Source organism: Peromyscus maniculatus, chromosome 4 (assembly GCF_049852395.1).
Source record: "Peromyscus maniculatus bairdii isolate BWxNUB_F1_BW_parent chromosome 4, HU_Pman_BW_mat_3.1, whole genome shotgun sequence".
In the NCBI taxonomy this organism is placed as follows: domain Eukaryota; kingdom Metazoa; phylum Chordata; class Mammalia; order Rodentia; family Cricetidae; genus Peromyscus; species Peromyscus maniculatus.
This window is the reverse complement of record NC_134855.1, coordinates 140264019-140278410: the sequence shown is the minus strand read 5'-3', so window position 1 is coordinate 140278410 and position 14392 is coordinate 140264019. Positions and strand designations below refer to the sequence as shown.

Genomic DNA, 14392 nt, shown 5'->3' with positions numbered 1-14392 from the left:
AAATTTTCCTTTTGAGACAGGGTCTCACCTAGCCAAGGCTAGTTTCAACTCACTAGCTGGGCAAGCTTGGCTTTGAACTTAGGATCCTCCTGCCTCTGCGTCATGCATGCTGGGCAAGCATTGGGAGATTCGCCTTTAATGATTGTTGTGGCACTCCTTTTCTGTAAATTAGTATCCTCTGCAAAATGCAATGGCGAGCATGAGCCTTCCAACCGCCCTTTTCCATTTGGGTCTGCAGTGGGGCCCACTTTCATCAGCGTGTGACCGGCTTCTTGGTTTCCTGTAGACTGAGACGACACCTGCCAGGCAGGCTTTCCCCACCCCATCTGATGAGATGATTTGTTCAATCAATCTTGAGGGTTGAACGCAGAAGCTAAGAAACAGAGGCTGGGGGATGGCTGTGTTGGTCAAGTGCTTGCGGTGAGTGCAGGGGCACTGGAGTTTGGGACAAACAGAAAAGGCATCTGCCCAAGGCACTCATAGCGGGTGCTGGTGCCTGATAGGCATGTCACAGCTCCTCCCACTCAGGCCTTTTGAGACCAGGGCTACTCATTACATTTTTATTATTTGAGATAGTGTCTCATGTAACCCAGGCCAGCCCCGAACGGGCTATGTAACTGAGTGTGACCTTGAACCCTTGACCTGATCCTCATGTCTCTATCTCCTGAGTCCTGGGATCATAGGTGTGTGCCCCATGCTCATATTTAAAGTTTTTTTTTCATTTTCCTTATATTCATATGGGTGTTTTATTTGCATGTATGTCTATGTATCATGTGTGCGCCTGGTGCCCTTGGAGGCAAGAAAAGGATGTTGAACGTCCTGGAGCTGGTTACAGATTGTTGTGAACGGCCACATAGGTGCTGGGAATTTAACCCAGTTCATTTGCAAGAGCAGCAGGTGCTCTTAACCATTGAGCAATCTCTCCAGCCCCCCCCCCCTTTTGAAACAGGGTCTGATTATGTCGACTTGGCTGGCCTAGAACTCAATATATACACCAGACTATGCAGACCTCTGCTTCCCAAGTGCTGGGATTAAAGGCTTCTGCCACCACGCCCAGACAGGCTTTTGGTTTTTGAGACACGGTCTTACTGTGTAGCCCAGTCTAGTCAAATTCTTGATCCTCCTGTCTCCATCTTCCAAGTTCTGGGATTCCATGCCCATCTTACCTCTGAGGACGTGGGTGATATTTATAGGATGTTGGCTAAAATGTAAGTGAACAAGTGTTTGTGAAGGAGACACACCTGAGTAGTTAGCCCCCATGGAGATCAGAGCCTGGCCAGCCCTAAGTGGTCTTGCCATCTCCCCCCTCTGCACAGAGGTCAGTCTGCCTTCCTTGGTCTATGGCTCAGCCTCCTTCACCAGTTCCCAAACTCGGGGACTTTGTTGTTTGATGTAACAGATAAAGCAGAATGCGTCCTTGAGCATACTCTTCCTTTTGCTTCCACGAATTGGCCAGGCGTGTGTGTGTGTGTGTGTGTGTGTGTGTGTGTGTGTGTGTGTTAGCATCTGCACGTGCATGCTTTTGCCTGTTCTAGTGTACCTGTGCATGCACAGGTGTGCACACCAGGAGATCAGAAGACAATTTCCAGGAGTCAGTTTGCTCCTCCCCCTGTGACTTCTGGGGATCAAACCCAGATCACCAGACTTGAGCTGCAGGTCCTTTACTTGCTGAGCCACCTTGCCAGCCCCAAATAAATTTATATAAAAGGAAACTTACATTGCATGATGGACTATATACTTTGTCCAAATGACTGCAGAACCTAAAAGGCTGTTGCTACTGGCTGCCTAACATACTTTGATTATTGGCTTTTTTATATAAATGGAAATATAGATGCCTGTGTAAGTATAGTATGGATTTTTAGAAATATTAGCTGTGATTGTCAACTTGGGAAAAAGACTCTCAGTTTTTTTTTTTTTGTGCAGAGTTGGCATGGAACAGAAGTTGACAGCCACATTGGCCTAGAACCATGGACATTTTAGGACCTTGTTCCTGGTTTGTATAAGGGTAAGACTTTGTCCTCGACAGATGGTGGTGGCACACACCTTTAATCCCAGCATTTGGATGGGATGCCAGCTTGGTCTACAAAGGGAGTCCTCGGACAGCCAGAACTGTTACAGAGACCTGTCTTGAAAAACAAAACAAGTCAATGAGACATTGCCCTAAATATTGAAGTCTTATTCATAGGGTTTGACGACAGAAACTAATAAAGGACTCTATATGAGAGAAGACCCTTGCAGCCCTATCAAGAGGAAATGTTTGTTCAAGGTATAAATGACAATAAACATAGTCCAGGACGTGGCTCAGTTGTAGAGTGCTTGCCCAGATCGCAGGAAGTGTGGGTCCCATCAGACAAACCGGGTGTGGTGGCCCACACCTGGAATCCCAGCACTCAGGAGGATCAGAAATTCAAGGTCCTCCTTATCTCCAGAGCAAGGCTGAAGCCGGCCTGTCTCAACAACAAAAGATCCATGAAGACCAGGAGCAGCCAGATGTGGTGTCCCACGCCGACCCGAGCACTCAGACTGTGGGGTCAGAGTCAGGAGTTCTGGGTTGTTTCACCTTTCCTGCCGCTGTGAGGAAATACTCAGCAAAAGCACCTTAAGGGAGAGAGGGTTTCTTCCGGCTCCCAGGTCAAGGATGCAGTCCACCAAGGCAGGGGCTGCAGAGCAGAGGAGCCTGACGCAGCTGGTCACATGGCATTCACGTCCAGGAAGCAGGCAGTAATGAACGAATGAGTGCATATTGCTGCTTAGGTCCCTTTTTTATTCACTTCAGTCTCCCAGCTCAGGGCATGGTGCCACCCACAGTGAGCAGGTCTTCCCTGCTCAATTAACCGATTAACCTAATCAAGACAGCTTTTCCCAGGCATGCCCAGAGGCCCACCTCCCAGGTGACTCTACGTGTCATCAAGTCAACAATTGAGATTTTTCACAAAGGCCATCCTCAGCAAATCTGAGGTCCGTTTGGGCTACCTGAGACCCTGCCTCCAAACAAGACAAAGCAAGGATTCCATACAAGTACAGCCAGGCATTTTGTCTTCTTAAGATGCTGAGTTTGAAGCCTCTTCTTGGTCTAGCAGAAAGCTAGTGAGTGTTAGCTGACCGGGATCCACCAAACACTGGGGAGGCTTTGCCCCCACAGGACTGCAGAGCCATGAGACGCTGCAGGCAGCGAGACAGCTCTGTTCTTGGGGAGTCAGCGGCTCCGTGTCAGCCTCATTGAGACCCCACGCAGGCATGCACCACACTGCTCACCCGTGGCATGAACCAGCACCACCCCGTCCTCCCTGCATACCAACCAACTCTGTAACCATCACTAGAACTACCTTAGTCACTGTTGCTGTGAAGAGACACCGTGCCCCAGGCAATTATAAAAGGAAGCATTGAATGGAGGCTTGCTTGCAGTTTCAGAGAGTGAGTCCATGCCTGTCAAGGCAGGGAGCAGGGCAACAATGGAGTGATAATTGAGAGCTTACATATTATCTTCAGGCAGCAGAGAGGAGGAGAGAAAGAGAGAGGACACACACACACACACACACACACACACACACACACACACACACACACAGGGCTCTGCATGGGCTTTTGAAATCTCAAAGCCCACCCCCAGTGACACACCTTCCCCAACAAGGCCACACCTCCTAATCCTTCCTCAACACTTTCATCAACTAAGAACCAAACATTCAATTACATGAGTCTTTGGGGTTTTTGTCTCTAGCTGTCCTGAAACTCGCTCTGTAGATCAGGCTAGCCTCAAACTCACAGAGATCGACTTGCCTCCGTCTGTCTCCAAGTGCTGGAATTAAAGGCATGCACCACCATTGCCTGGCTCTTTGGGGGGGGGGCGGGGAGGGGCATCTTATTCAAACCACAAGAACATAATTTTGGAACAGCTTTGCTCCCTGTTGGAGTCACCCCTCCCTCGGTCCTCTGACCCTGCCATCCCTAAATGACAGATTTGCCAAGTCTTGACATTTTGTATAAATGGAACCATATGCTGGTGGTGGTGGCACACACCTTTAATCCTACCATTCGGGAGGCAGAAGCAGGCAAATCTCTGTGAGTTCAAGGCCAGCCTGGTCTACAGAGTGAGTTCTAGGAAAGGCAGGGTTGCACAGAGAAATCTTGTCTCAAGAAACAAACAATCAAAGAAACCCAACTAATAAATGGAACCCTACGACATTTGGACTTCTCTGACTGGCTTCTCTGACTTAGTGAGATGTTTGTCAGGTCCACTCTGGGGGTCACCTACTGAATACCCTGTCCCAGGCCTCTGTTGAACCCTTTCACATCACAGTCCCAGTTCAGGGGCTCTGGCAGGCGTGGGGTGGGGGGTCAGGGTTCGGTCAGGTAGCCTGAGATGCTGGTGAGGGGCACGCCCAGCTGTCCTTGGCCTGGTCAGGAAGTGGCTTGAGTTGCTGTTACTTGATCCTCCTGCCTGAGTCAGAACTCATGGCAGTGAGTCACCGGATGGGCATCTCCTGTGCACCTGTGTGCCAGTCTGGGGTCAGGGGCTGGGGTGGAGGGACAGAGGGATGTACCACCAGGGGCCAGCAGGGGACTGTCCCACTCCCCCTGTCTGCATTGGTCGTTGAAGGTTCTGTTTTCTCAAGTGGACTCTAAGTGCCTGGCTGGGCCCAGCTCTGAGCATGCAGAGTCCCCGAGCACTTGCTAAGGGCCTCTGTTGTGCCGAGCAGGGGGCCCTGTTCAGTTCCTTTAAGCAGCCTGCAGGAGAGGTGATCTTTCCCCATGTGATTGTAGAGACATAAAGCAAGGAGTAGTGGAACATGTCTGTGATCTCCACCGGCGGCTGGAGAACCAGAAGTTCAAGGCTAACTTTGGCTTTATGGAGTTATACCACAAAGGAAAAGAAAATCCCAGTACAGGGGCTGGAGAGATGGCTCAGTGGTTAAGAACTGATTGCTCTTGCAGGGGACCCGGGTTCAATTCCCAGTACCCACATGACAGCTCACAACTGTTCGTAACTCCAAGATCCGATACCCTCACACAGACATACATGCAGACAAAACACCAATGCACATAAAATAAAAATAAATAAAATTTTAAAAAAGAATTGATTGTTAAAAAAAAAAGAAAATCACAGTACAAACAGGAAAGAAGAGAGAAAGAAAGAAAAGGAGAGAAAGAAAGAGAGAAAGAAAGAAAGAGAGAAAGAAAGAAAGAAAGGAAGGAAGGAAGGAAGGAAGGAAGGAAGGAAGGAAGGAAGGAAGGAAGGAAGGAAGGAAGGAAGACAGGTGGTGGCGCACAACTTTAATCCCAGCACTTGGGAGGCAGAGGCAGGTGATCTCTGAGTTCGAGGCCAGCCTGGGCTACAGAGCGAGTTCCAGGACAGCAAGGTCGACACAGAGAAATCTTGTCTTGAAAAACCAAAAATAAATAAATAACATAAAAAAATAAAATAAATAGAAATAGAAATGAAGGGAGGGAAGGAGGGAAGGAGGGAGGGAGGGAGGGAGGGAAGGAGGGAGGGAGGGAGGGAAGGAGGGAGGGAGGGAGGGAGGAAGGAAGGAAGGAAGGAAGGAAGGAAGGAAGGAAGGAAGGAAGGAAGGAAGGAAGGAAGGAAGGAAAAGCAAGTAAAGAAGCAAGCCAGGCCCAGGAAACTGACAGGGTGTACTGAGGCCTTGGGGCAGGGAATGCTGGGTGGAGCTGGGCTTTGAAAAGGACTTGTGTGCGCTCCCGACCAAGCAGGAAGCAGAGGCTGTGGGGCGCACAGAATGGTCATGGGCCATCAGCTGGGAGCTAGCCCCGCGGGTACAGCCTCAGCTGCGTCGTTGTGTGTGACAGGGGAGTTGGGGTTTCTGGGGATAGCGAGAGGGTCACTCAGCACCCTGTTTTGGAGCCTTGTTTCGTAGCTGAAACCTTTTAGTGGATGAGCGACAGAACTCAGCCAACTTTAGCAGAAGGGTGATGTACTAATCCGCCTAGTCCAGCACTCAGGTGAATCTGCTGCTTTCGGGAGCGGCTGGCTCCAGGGATTTATGAGTCAAAGCCTGCTCTATCCCTTTCCTTTGGCCATGGCTTCTGTTCTTAGGTGGCCACATCCTGATGTGGCAGAGGTGGCTACCAGCACCCCCAGGTCTTGTTCCAGCTGAGAGCGCAGGAGTAGGGTCTCATTCTAATGACGTCAGTTAAGTGGAAAGTGGAAGCGGGGTTATCACTTACCAACCTGGTTTGTCTATCACTACGCTCACGCCAGCCATCTGAATCAGCGGGGTAGGAGGGAGGGAAGAACTGCTCTGACTGGGTAGGACTGAGCCTGGTGTGTGCCCTTGGATGTGCAGGAGGGGCCAGTTTTACTTGAACCACATGATCTGAGAATGGAGAAAGTGTGGTTCCCAATAGCAACTCAGGACCAGGAGTGGAGGAGATGGTGGACGGATGGACGGGGTCCAGGCGGTGGTGTCTTCATGGACAGCAGAGGGGCTGCCACCCACCCTGCCCTATCACACGGGTTCATAGGATCCTGAGCAGACAGCTTCCTTTCTCTGGCCTCAGTTTCCCCATCAGAACAGAGACAGTTCAGAGCTCTCCCAGCTCTGAACATGGTAAGACCAGTTTACCATGCAGTCCAGCAGTCCAGCATCCCAGTGTGTCAGATCTGAGCTGGGGCTGGGAACATGTGGCTTTTAGGGGACCATGGGGATGAGCCTAGGGCCCGCACCTGGCCTCTAGTTCCTGCCCGTCCCACAGGGTACAGCCTGTGATGAGGAAGGAGGTTTCTGAGGAGGGCTTCGCACATCCCTAGCATTCTTTAGCTATAATCGCCTCCAAATGGCATGATCTCATCCCTGAGCAAGGAAGGCTGGGGGGGTGGGGTGGGGGGTGGACGAGCTGGCTGCCAGCAGCTGACACAGTTTGTGACTAAACCACTTCCCCCTGGGAGGCAGGGAGAGACGTCCACGGTTTCAAAGACAATGTAAAAGTTTGGGGGAAAATGTTGATGTAAAGGATAGAGGAGGTGCCTCCTTTTCCAGCTTTAGGGAAGCCCATGGTGTCTCCCCGGGAGGTCCAAACCAGGTATGTCCTGACCAGTGCTTACAGTGGACTCAACCCAATGCAGGCTATTAACACCCCCAACCGTTGAGGTGGAAGCCTGGCCAGCCCCTCCAGCGGCCCGTCCCTCGTCCCTCCCGGATCCCTGGGCTCATTTAAATGCCCATACATGAATTTGGAAAGCCAGGCTTGCGGGAAGCCTGTCACCGCGCCATCTGCTAAGCGTTTGTCACGGCCACGTTACATAAGAGGAAAGACATTTTTTCAAGAATGCTGCTGCATTTAGTAATTGGATCGCCGGAGAGGAGCCAGGCCCGGGCATTTGGCACCACGATTCAAAGATGCCACAGGCTTCTCTCTGGGGTGTGGCCTCCCCAGATTCCAGGCAGTCTTGGCAGACACCTGAGTGGAGCCTGGGACTGGGAAGCAGGCCCAGAGGCTTCAATTTGTCTCCATTTTCTCACTCTCCTGTTCTCTCCTAGGTACATCCCTGGTTGCTCTCTCCAGTATTGGCAATAACCAACTGACCTTGCTCCACTAGTCCCAATTTCCATGACCCGGACCACCGGCCTGGATGCTTTCTAAATGAGCAAGGGAAAACCAGGCCCTGGCTTCTCCAGCTAACAGTAAGGGTCATCCAGCTCCTGGAACACAAGGTTCCTCAGAGCGCTGCCTGAGGGTGATGGGAGGGACTGGAGGCCTGGCTCCCAGGCCTGTGGTGAGGAAGTGACAAGGATTAGCTGTTTTTTTGTTTTGTTTTGTTTTGTTTTGTTTTCAGTTTTTCCAGACAGGGTTTCTCTGTGTAGCTTTGCTCCTTTCCTGGATCTCGCTCTGTAGACCAGGCTGGCCTCGAACTCACAGAGATCCGCCTGCCTCGGCCTCCCGAGTGCTGGGATTAAAGGTGTGCGCCGCCACCGCCCGGCGGCTAGCTGTTTTATAAAGCCTGTGGGTACCAGGCTTACCTTCATTTTCCTCTCCCTTCTACCAGACTCAACACGTGCTGAGGAAGTGACCCCAGTAAGAGCAGAGCTGACTGTGTGCACAGGCCCCCCTGTGTTTGCAGAGGCCCCAGCTCAGGGGGTCGAATTCCTCCCCTGTTGGACTGCCGCAGAGCGAAATGACCCTAGGATAACCATTTTAACTAACTGATCAAACTCGTATCTATTTATTTATCTGTCTATTTATTTGTTTTTTTTTTTTTTTTGTGTGTGTGTGTGTGTGCAAAGTCTTGCTCTGTAGCCCAGGCTGGCCTGGAACTCACTGTAGCCTAGGCTGGTAATCCTCTCATGGCAATTCACCTGCTGGGATCATACCAGGCTGGGTCACTATTTTAAAATCAGTTCATGGAAAAGGTGCGGCTTGTTCTGAAAAATCTAAACACCTTTCTCTGGCCAGTTTGCATTTTCACACAGCCCACAAGGAGGGACCCAGCCCACCGCTGTCCCCATTCTGGGGGCTCTGGGCCAAGTTTCTCTGCCATCAAAGCATCTCAGCTGGTGGCTGGGGCCAAAGGATGAATTCAGCTTGGCCAGGCAGTCATGTGACTTCAGACAAAGGCCCTTCTTCCTTTAAAATATTCTAAAATTACATTAAAAAAAATTTTTGTGTGTGTGAGACAGAGATAGTCAGACAGACAGACAGACAGACAGACACACACACACACACACACACACACACACAGGAGAGAGAGAGAGAGAGAGAGAGAGAGAGAGAGAGAGAGAGAGAGAGAGAGAGAGAGAACGTGCATGTGTCATGGTACAAGTATGGCCAGAGAGCACCATTCAGAAGTTGTTGTTTTCTTCTGCCATGTGAGTCCTGGGACCAAACACAGACTGTGAGGGTTGGCAGCAAGCCCCTTTACCTCCTGAGCCATCTTGTCAGCCCTTTAATAAGGCTCTTCCTGTTTCTGTCTTCCGCGCTCTCTCTTAGGGTCATGAGGTCACACTGGAGTCTGCTCTTGCTCTGCTTGTTCCTCGACTGTCTCAGCACAGCAGGTCAGACCCCAAGGCTGAGGTGAGGATGGCCACCAGAGGCAGGAAGCTGTGCCTGCCACAGGTGTGGTGAGGTGTCTCCTGGCCGTCTCTGCTCTCTAGCCCTCTGTCTGTAGTGGCGCGATTCACACTGAGAGTTAAACGCGTCCTTCTGAAGGAGATACCTTCTGTCTAGGCCAAGTCACGCCTGCCCCAGGGCCTTTGCATCTTGGCCTTCTCATTCTGATCCAGCTTGAATTGCTGAGGGAGGCCTCCCAGGAAGAGCGGCCCCAGTCTGCGTACACAGTCTTCTCAGATGCCATTGTCTTATTTTAGAGGGCTGGTCTATCCTGGCCACTGCTGTGCCTGCAGAGTCTAGACCATTGTCTGGCACATGCTGAAGGGGAGGGAAGGAAGGAGGGACGGAAGGAGGGAGGGAGCTTTTTAAACTCCTATGGCCATTCTGTGAAGCAGGGATAGATACCTGGAGAAGGGAAGATCACCAGCCAGGAAGGGGACAGGAAGGGAGGAAGGAAGGGACCCAGACTTTCTGTTTTTACACCTCCCATGCCCCTGTACCCCCACAGGTAGCAGCAGAGAGGACAAGAGAGCTGCCAGCCCACAGGCCACCCAGAAAGGGTCAACTTCAGAGGGTCACAAAATGAGCTAGGCAGGCAGGCAGGGAGCGAGACTGTTTACAGGGGCTGCTGGCCATCGCCATGACAACCGGCCAGCCCACAGCTTCCTGCGTCAGCAAGGACGCAGATTTGCCGCAAGACTGGGATGTGAGGACAGTAGCCAGGAGGGGTGCTGGCAGAAGGGAGGGGACCCCAAACACCCATTGTGATGCAAGATATTCTCATTTTTCAGAGTGGCTCTAGAGCTAGAAGGGCCTGGTGTTGCCACACGGTGTGTATGTTTGTGTGTGTGGGGAGCAGGTCTGTGTGAAGCCAGGGTGCTTGGGTGTCAGATTGGCTACTCCTGTGCTCTGACATCTTGAGCAGGTGACTTAACCTCTCTGTGCCTTAGTTCCAGTCCACATAAGGCAGGTATGGCCAGTAATGGCACCCTAGGGCTCATGCTGGGGACACCATGGCACTGGAATGTAGCTTGCATTGTGTCTCCTGTGTTTATTTGATTTTCATTTTTGGAGACAGAATTTCCCTAAGCAGCTCAGGCTGGTCTCAAATTCTCAACCCTCTGCCCTCAGCCTCTGGAGTGCTGATGTTACAAGTGTGTATCACCATGTTTGACTCTGTTCTTCAGATCTTTGTCTAGGGGGTGGGCATGCATGTGTGTGTGTGCATGTGGAAGTCAGAGGTCGAATCAAGTGTGTATGTGCATGTGCGTGCATGTGTCTTATAATTAGGTTCATCTATTTTATGTGTATGAATGATTTTTGCCTATATGTATGTGTGCACCACATGCCTAGTGCCCACAGAGGCCAGAAGAGGGCATCGTCCCCTGAAACTGGAGTTACAGATGGTTGTGAGCCACCACGTGGGTGCTGGGAATCAAACCCAGGTCCTCTGTGAGAGCAGCCAGTGCTCTTAACCACAGAGCCGTTTCTCCGGGCAGAGCCTCTCACTGGGCTCACTGATGGCATTCAAGCTCCCTTGGGATCCTCTTGTCTGCTTCCCTAGCATTGGCCTTACATATGGCTTTCTTATGTGGGTGCTGGGGATCCAAACCTGGGTCTTCATGCTTGTGCAGCAGGTATTTCCTAGCTGAGACATCTCCTCCAGCCTTGTTCTTTACTTCTGGAGATGGACTGGCATTTGGCTTCAGGCTGTCTTCCTGCTAGGGGGAGTGGGTGCTCTCCCCCTATTTTCTCTCATTCTTTTAACAATTATCCACTGAACACAGACTGGCATGGTCCCAGAGGCTGGCATACAGTTGGTAGAGCAGACAGAAACCCCTGCCCAGGAAGGACATGTGAAAAGTATTATAGCATGTCTAACGGCACTATGTACCAGTGAAGAAGAGGGGTGGGGGTGGCCGGGGTGGGGGTGGGGGGGGCGGGGGGGGGGGGCGGCTGTGCCTGTGAGTGCTGATGGGCGCTGAGACTTTACACAGTGGTAGGGATGCAAGTGTGTGAGCGAAGGCTTCACCAGCAAGCGGACGTTGAGCCCAGTTTGCGGGGGAAGGAGGAAGTTACTGGGTATTTGGGGCAAGAGGTTCCCACCTCCTTCCAGGTGGAGGGAACAGGAAGTGTGAAGGGCTGGGGGCAGGAATGTGAGCTTGAATCTGTTTTTTTTTTTTAAAGCAGAGATTCTCTGTGTAGTCCTGGCTGTCCTGGAACTCACTCTGTAGACCAGGCTGGCCTTGAACTCACAGAGATCCACCTGCCTCTGCCTCCCGAATGCTGGGATTAAAGGCAAACGGTACCATACCCAGTTTAAAGAAGATTTTTTTTTTTCGAGACAGGGTTTCTCTTTGTAGTTTTGGTGCTTGTCCTGGATCTCACTCTGTAGACCAGGCTAGCCTTGAACTCACAGAGATCCACCTGGTTCTGCCTCCCGAGTGCTGGGATTAAAGGCGTGCGCCACCATTGCCCGGCTATCTTATTTTTAATTGTATGTATGTATGTGTGCCTGAGTGTGGGTTTGTGCATGAGTGCAGTGCTCACAGAGACCAGAAGAGGGCGTCAGGTCCCTGGGAACTGTAGTTACAGGTGACAGTGACTTATTCAATGTGGATCCTTTACAAAATCTGTATATACTGTTAACTGTTGAGCCATCTCTCAGCTGTTCTCTTTCTTTGTCTGCATGTGTGACGTCATGTGGCACATGGTGGCTATTGACACATGGGTAGTAAAATACATATGTCTGTACTTGTAACTTAGAGGTGTCATGCAGTTTGTGATGCAAGGGGACTTCCTGGATCCAGACCACAGTGGCCTGAGTGCATCTGCGATCAGACACTCTTGTGACCCCCACACCTATGTGTATTCAGGATCATTTGGATGTCACTGATGTGCAAATGCACATCTATGGATATCATTATTTAAACTGTTGGGCATGGAGGATGTTGTCTAATCATTTGAGTGGCAGAAGCAGAGGATTAGGAATTCAAGGTCATTATTAACTACCTATTGAGTCAGAAGCCAGCCTGGGCAACTTGAGATCCTGTCACAAATCAACAAATAAAGCACAAACGATAAGCCGGGCGGTGGTGGCGCACGCCTTTGATCCCAGCACTCAGGAGGCAGAGGCAGGCGGATCTCTGTGAGTTCGAGGCCAGCCTGGTCTACAGAGAGAGCTCCAGGACAGGCTCCAAAGCTACAGAGAAACCCTGTCTCGAAAAAGCAAAAAACAAACAAAAAACAACCCCACAAACAATAGGGCTGGAGAAATTAAGAGCACTGGCTATTCTCTGAGAGGACTCAGGTTCAATTCCCAGCATCAACATGGCAGCTCATCTGTATGTAACTCCAGTTCCAGGGGATCCGTGACCTTCTCTGACTTCCACAGGCACACTGTGTTACTCAGATATCCATGCAGGCAAACCACCCATGCTCCTAAAAATACATAAAGTTAAAAGAACAATATAAAATGAATTTGAAGCTGGGCAGTGGTGGTGCACACCTTTAATCCCAGCACTCGGGAGGCAGAGGCAGGCGGATCTCTGTGAGTTCGAGGCCAGCCTGGTCTACAGAATGAGATTCAGGACAGGCACCAAAACTACACAGAGAAACCGTGTCTCAAACAACCAAAAAATAAAAAAAAATTAAAAAATAAATTTTATATTAATTAACCCATTTATTGCAGGTGAGGCAAGTCTCAAAGGGTAGTGCTTCTCTGGTTTTTCAGTCCCTCAGGCTTCTGATGGCCGACATCACTGTGACAGCAGAAGTGATATTGTAGGTCCAGGCCCCATCAGGCAGTTTTCATGCAGGAACCATAACGCCAGATGCCAACAGCCCACCTCTTCATCGTGGTCTTGCTACAGAAGGAGCAAGGTTACTTGGTGTGCTGGCTGATCTCAATTTTCTTCACCATTTTCCAGAGGAAGGCGCCATAGTGGGCCCCATATTTCCCAATGATTCTCATCTTGGTGCATTTAGCCATGTCCCAGAACCTATGCCCAAACCCAGAGAGTAAAATGAATTTTTTAAAGATGGGGTCTTTAAAGTATCCATTTGTGTGTGTGTGTGTATGTGTGTGTGTGTGTGTGTGTGTGCACATGTGTGTGCTTGTGTGCTTGTATGAGTTTATGTGCTCCACATGTGTGCAGGTGCCCTCTCAAGCCAGCGAGCATCAGATGCCCTGGAACTGGAGTTACAAGCAGGTGTGAGTCACTTGATGTTGGTGCTGAGAATCAGACCTCTAGAAGAGCAATCAGTGTTTCGAACTGCTGATCCATCTCTCCAGCTCCTAAAATGGGTCTTATGTAGCCCAGGCTGGCCTTGAACTTACTATGTAACTGAGGATGACTCTGAACTTCTTTTCTTTTTCTTTTTTTAAGATTTATTTATTATGAGGACACCAGATCTCATTACAGGTGGCTATGAGCCACCATGTGGTTGCTGGGAATTGAACTCAGAACCTCTGGAAGAGCAGTCAGTGCTCTTAAACGCTGAGCTATCTCTCCAGCCCCTGACTCTGAACTTCTGATTTTCCTGTTTGCACCTTCCCAGTGCTGGGATTCCAGGAGTGCAGGGGATACAAGCCAGAGCTTCATGCACACCAAGCATCACTCTGTGGGTGTGGGTATCTTGTGCCCAGAGGTTTTTGTGCTAGTATTGATGACTCTGGAAGCAGCATTGACATCAGTGATCTGGATTCCCTGGGTCTTTGGTGCATTTGTTGTATGAATCTGAGGCAGACACATCACTCTTGTCACTCTGGCTGAGTCCTGGGAGGGAGGCCTGGCTGCTTCCAGTGACTTAGCTCATCAGCATGTGACCAGAATCCAAACACGTCTGAGCACACTTTGTTCCTTTAAGACAAGATTTAGCCCAGCAGTGTTGGCACACGCATTTAATCCCAGCGCTCTGGAGGCAGAGGCAGGCAGACCCTTGTGAGTTCGAGGCCAGCCTGGTCTATAAAACTAGTTCCAATATAGCCAGGGATACACAGAGAAATCGTGTCTCAAAAAACAAAACAAAACAAAAAACAACAAAGCACGCACACACACACACACACACACACACACACACACACACACACACACACACACACACAATACAAGACTTCCGAGAAAGGTGTTGCTCCTGTGTGGAATCATCACACTTGGAAGTAGAGGCAGGAGAATCAAGATTCAAATCCAGCTACATCATAAGTTTGAGGTCTGCCTGGGCCACATGGGACCTTGCCTCAAAACAAAAACCAGAAATAGGAACCCAAACCAAACCCAAACATCCCAGAGCTGGACAGAGCACTTGCCAACACATATGAAGCCCTGAG

The 14392-nt window shown here is 50.3% G+C and overlaps 1 pseudogene; it reads right to left on the bottom strand.

Annotated features, from left to right (window-relative positions):
* Positions 1–12792: 12792 nt before the first annotated feature.
* Positions 12793–13054, bottom strand: LOC143272789 (large ribosomal subunit protein eL43 pseudogene; annotated as a pseudogene).
* Between the last annotated feature and the right edge of the window lie 1338 nt (positions 13055–14392).